This window comes from Neofelis nebulosa, chromosome 18, assembly GCF_028018385.1.
Source record: "Neofelis nebulosa isolate mNeoNeb1 chromosome 18, mNeoNeb1.pri, whole genome shotgun sequence".
Taxonomy (NCBI): Eukaryota; Metazoa; Chordata; class Mammalia; order Carnivora; family Felidae; genus Neofelis; species Neofelis nebulosa.
Window position 1 is genome coordinate 29,215,963 of NC_080799.1, and position 5,705 is coordinate 29,221,667.

Below are 5,705 nucleotides of genomic sequence, written 5' to 3' on the forward strand. Positions count from 1 at the left end.
GATACTTGAAAAGTTCATCCCTTAGAGTTTGCTTGTCAGCATGGATCCTTGGGCCACATGAACTAAATAAAGTATGCCCCTTTCTTTTTACCTCCTGTCAATCAACAGTACCATCTTTTGTTTTATCAGAGCACTTTTGGGCTAGAAAGACCCTAAGATATCAGCTGAGCCAGACCTGGCCCTTAGACATACTCCTGTTGGCTCTTGGTCTTTGTAGGGAAATTTAAAAGTTTTTTTTAAAGTTTAATTATTTATTAATTTGAGAGGGGGGGGGAGAGAGAAAGAGGAGAGAATGAATGAGTTTGAGTGGCGAAGGGGCAGAGAGAGAGGGAGCGAGAGAGAGAGAGAGAGAGAATTCCAAGCAGGCTCTACACTGTCAGAACAGAATCCAACATGGGGCTTGGACTCATGAGCTGTGAGAGCATGACCTGAGCTGAAACCAAGAGCTAGATGCTTAACTGACTAAGCGTCCTGGAGGGAAATTTTAAATGGTCAACAGTTAAACCTTGGGAGGTTTCATTTAAAAGCCCGGAAGGTTTCTCTTGAAAATGTAGGAGGTCTGGCAATACTGGGCCTTTATTTCAAACTGGCACTGACTGAAGCTGAGAATTGTATGCTTCATTTACATGGAATGTTCTCCAATTTGACATGGTTTTCACCATGCTTTTTTTCCCACACCAGCTTGCTTCTCCACTTACTGTACCTGTCAAGCCTCTGTGCATATTTGAGCTTAAAATCGTTCATTTGGGCCAACATCTCCAAAGGGACAGGGATTTCCCCAAGGTTGCAAGGCAAGTGTAGTAGCAGAGCTGGTTCTAGAAACATGCCTTTCATGTTCTTTTGTCCAACACATACCTGCCTCCACAAATGTGAACTGATTCAGAGCAGGAATACCAGATTCATCTGCGATTTTTATGCATGGTTATATAAATGGCCTCAGGAATCTTCCTTAAAGTGCTCAGGGTCAGTGCAAATGACCCCTGAGTAAGTGGCTAAAGACAACAACAAAAGCAAGAGAAATAAGGAGGAAATTAATTCATCCCTTATTAGGGGCTAATTGCATCTCCTTAAAATTCATATGTTGAAGTCCTAAGCTCCCAGTACCTCAGAATGTGACTATATTTGGAGACAGAATCTTTTCAGAGCTGATTAAGCTAAAATGAGGCCAGTAGATGGACTCAAATCCAGTATGACTGGTGGCATTAAAAGAAGAGGAGATTAGGACACAGACACACATAGCAAGGAAAATGACATGCAAACATGAAAATAGGTATCCAAAACCCAAGGAATGAGGCCTCAGAAAAACCAACCCTGCAGACAGCTTGATCTCAGGCTTCTCACCTCCAGAACTATGAGAAAAGACATTTGTGTTTGGAGCCCCCACAGTCTATGGTACTTTGTTATGGCAGTCCCAGCAAATGAACACACCTCTCTTAATCAAATAAAAAGAAATTACTTTGGCATCATCTTATAAATGTGTTTTCAACTCTAATTTAATCTCCACGAGAAGACCAAACACAGTGCCCAGTGAGGACTGTGGTAGCCGAGAGTGTGCCCTTAGGAGTCAAACATCATAGCTTCAAATTCCAGCCACTTCACTCACCACCTAGGTAAATGGGCAATTTTCTTAACCTCTGTGTAAAATATGGAAATACTGGCCGCACCTGTTTCCTACACTTGTGGTGATGAATGGCTGACATCCCACCTAAAGCATTTAGGCATGGACTCAGTGCAGATGAGTGCTCCAGAATCAGGAGCTATTATTAGTTGTTACTGTCTCTGGGGAAACTCTCACATGCTTAATCTTTGGAATTAGAGTCTAAAGAGAAGGAACAGGAATAAATTAATGAACAATCTTTTGAAGTGCTTTAAAGTAAATGAACAAATCAGGAGACTATAGATGCTGGAGAGGATGTGGAGAAACGGGAACCCTCTGGCACTGTTGGTGGGAATGCAAACTGGTGCAGCCACTCTGGAAAACAGTGTGGAGGTTCCTCCAAAAATTAAAATAGATCTACCCTATGACCCAGCAATAGCACTGCTAGGAATTTACCCAAGGGATACAGGAGTGCTGACGCATAGGGGCACTTGTACCCCAATGTTTATAGCAGCACTTTCAACAATAGCCAAATTATGGAAAGAGCCTAAATGTCCATCAACTGATGAATGGATAAAGAAATTGTGGTTTATATACACAATGGAATACTACGTGGCAATGAGAAAGAATGAAATATGGCCTTTTGTAGCAACGTGGATGGAACTGGAGAGTGTTATGCTAAGTGGAATAAGTCATACAGAGAAAGACAGATACCATATGTTTTTACTCTTATGTGGATCCTGAGAAACTTAACAGAAGACCATGGGGGAGGGGAAGGAAAAAAAAGTTAGAGAGGGAGGGAGCCAAACCATAAGAGACTCTTAAAAACTGAGAATAAACTGAGGGTTGATGGGGGTGGGAGGGGGAAGAGGGTGGTGATGGGCATTGAGGAGGGCACCTGTTAGGATGAGCACTGGATGTTGTATGGAAACCAATTTGACAATAAATTTCATATTAAAAAAAATGAAAATTGAATAAAGGTCAAATCTATCCATAAAAAAAAGAAGTGCTTTAAAGTATATTTTGAAGTCACTATGGAATTGTGGCTTTGAAAGGTGGCTAAGCCCACCATTATTTGCCTAGGTACACAGTGCTTGAAGAGTTCCTGGAACTGACCTTTGATTTCACAAGATTTTGGACTGAAAAAGCTATTTATTTTATGAGGCAACACACTTAGCATGGCAAAGGAGATCCTGGAGTTACAGAGCCACGTTTAGTTCCACTGCCTACCAGCTCAGTAAACTTGGCCACTGTTTTTATGTCTCTGGAATTAAGGGCACACTAGTAATATCTACCTTGGGGCTTCCTGCAAGGATTAGTGATATAATATGTATACACTATCTTGCCAGCATTGTGCCTAATATACAATAAGTGCTAAATAAATATTGAAGTGCTAATTCCCAGCAAATTCTGAATCCAACTCCCCATTAGATATTAAAAATATTTTTTAAATGAAAGACATTCACTTTATACAATATGAACTAACTTCTGCATAGTGGAGTTTTCTTTCACTTGTTCACTTTCTGGGTCATTCTTACTTCTCTATGTACCCTCCTTCACAGCCCATCACATTCACATTTGCCTAACATGAAACAGATCACACTCTATGCCAGCCACTGCACTTGGCCTATCCCATGTATAATCTCCTTTATCCTTCTCACTCGATACCCCCATTCTCCTTTTGCAATTAAGGAAATTAAATGTGAAAAGAGTTAAGAGCCTTGCCCAAAGTCAGCCAACCTATAAGTGACACAGTCAGAACTTGAAATTTGGTCTTCATATTTTAAACTATGAAAATACTTTCCTGCCCTACGTACATAGACACACACACACACACACACACACACACACACACACACACCTCACAAAGATGCTATCGTTCATCTGTCTTACCTGGTACTCTCTAGGCAAGAGGTGGGCTTGGTCCTGGACTAGTATAGAAATGGGAACTTGGCATATTCAGTTCTCTCTGATCAGAAAAGTCCCCAACACTGTACACACAAAAGAACTTTCCACCTCTGGGGCGGAGAACTTGGCAAGAATTGGATGATTTAGAAATAGGAGGAGATGCTCAGATAGAAAAGGGCAGAAAACAATCACAGTCCTCCATGGGAGCTAAACAGTTGGGTAAAGAAAGTATTTGAAGTCATCCCAGTTCTTATGGGATGATGACCTGTGGTGTGAATAAATAAATAAAGTCAAATGGAGAACTCTCACTAGCTCTCTGTGGCTAACCTGCTCTCTGTCCCAACCCTGTACCTCCAATGCTCACATTTAAGTGACAGCCAAGTGGCACAAAGCCTGTGCTCTGGAAGCAGAAAGGTCTGAGTTTAAGTCTCCAGTCTGCCACCTACCATCTCTTTGACTTTCACTGACCTCCTTTATCTACCCTTGTTTCCTTATGTGCAAAATGGGAATGATAATAAGGATACCTGTCTCTTAGGGTTGTCTTGTCTTTGTTGCCTTTGTTAGGATTAGAGAATAATTTATGATGAGCATGTAGCACAGTGCTTGGCATAATCAATGGTGGCTGTTTTTATTAATTTGGGATTTGGAGAGAAATACTTTGGTGTACTAGCAAAATGCAGGGTCTTTGGAATCCCAAGGCCTGAGCTGAAATTCTGGCTCAACCTCTTACAAAATGGCTGATGGACAAGTCATTTGCTTCTTCTAACCGTTGACGTTCTCATCTGAAAAACAGAGGAGTGGGGTTGTTAATCAGATTTGTCCCTTGAGATCTTTGAAAGGACTGCACCTGGTAAAGTTTGTACAGCACTTGGCTGAGGCATGTAGATGCTGGATTGATATTGATGCTGTATTGAATAAGCCCAAATTGCTGCATGAAGTGGCTTGCACTGTTAGTTTTCTACTAGAGACATTTTTGGGGTGTTGTGGGGGGATGGGGATCTCCAGAACCTTGACCCAACTTTCCCAGACCCTTTTTTACCCTCCCACCCTCCAATGAACCAAGGACAAAAATACCTCTGCTTGAAGTCACCACAAAGATTGCTGGAGACACGCAGAATATCCCTGCCAGGGCTGACAGGCAAGCCTGGTTTCTGAAAGGTGAGTTGTCCTCCTCCTGGCTGATTCACTCATGATGAATTCTCAGCTCAAGATAGGCTTTTCTACAGAGAAGAGTGGATGAGAAGGCAGTGATAGTTGACTGGGCATAGATTAAAAATTAAACAGCCAAAGTATCAGAGCATAAGAGACCTTGATATTCAAGCAGAAGATGCAGTCACTTTTGGGAAAATGGTGGGGACAGGAGGAAAAGTCCACAATACACACTCTGGATCTCAGTGGATCTCCTATATGGAAATGTAACACTGGTGTTGTGGTCAAGAAGACCAACTCTGGAGCCCGGCAGCCTGGGTTTTGGTCCTGCTTTACCAGTTACCAGTTCTGTGACACTAACCAGCCTTCCTATCCCCATGTGCCTTAGTTTGCTAACCTGCAACAACGGGTCGATGGTACAGATAGGGGAATTCTCTAAAGATTCCATGCACACTTCTCTTTTCATTTTGAAGCCTCTCTCACAGTCAGAATAAGGCCATTGAATTCCAGGTCTTGGACAATGAACACTAGGCAGACACTAGTCACGTCTGGTCTAGGAAGTTCTCTATATTCTCTTCCCCTGACTCAGTAGTCCCAGAAACCCCGTATAGAGATAATAACATCAAAATATGTCAATCAGCCTCATTCTCTCTCGGGCCCATTCTGCATTACAGCTTTTAGATACCACATTGTCTTACCTCTCTGTACAGTTTGCTGGGATTTCTGGACCTCCCAAAACCAATTGTGAGATAGGCTCTGCATCCAGCTCACAGCCCAAGGGGTCTCTGTATCTCTTACCCCAGGATCCCCTTCTTTTCAGAGTAACCAGACCCTAGAGGCATGCGAGAGATGGAATGTTACCCACACGTGTGTAGAGAAGAATGACTGAAAAAGAAAAAACAAAAATCATGAGGGCATCAAAAAGCTGGATCTTAGTTTCTGTAAATTAAACAGAAACTTTTCTAAGCAAACACCCCCTTCCTGCTCAGGCTCAATCCTTCCCCTCTATCCCTCCTTCTGTGGCTGACTGGCTCTGTTGGCCACCTGCAGG

The 5,705-nt window shown here is 42.4% G+C and overlaps 1 protein-coding gene across 4 annotated transcripts in view; it reads right to left on the reverse strand.

Moving 5' to 3' along the window:
* The window catches only part of LOC131500861 (acyl-coenzyme A synthetase ACSM1, mitochondrial-like), a 46,805-nt gene extending 42,083 nt beyond the window's left edge, over positions 1-4,722 (reverse strand). For 2 of the 4 annotated variants that reach the window (XM_058710395.1, XM_058710398.1), the window contains exon 1: positions 3,491-3,621. The gene's annotated coding sequence lies outside the window, so the exon portion shown is untranslated. Of the gene's footprint in view, positions 1-3,490; positions 3,622-4,579 lie in introns of those variants that run through there. The other 2 variants (XM_058710396.1, XM_058710397.1) reach the window with 2 other exon arrangements.
* Between the last annotated feature and the right edge of the window lie 983 nt (positions 4,723-5,705).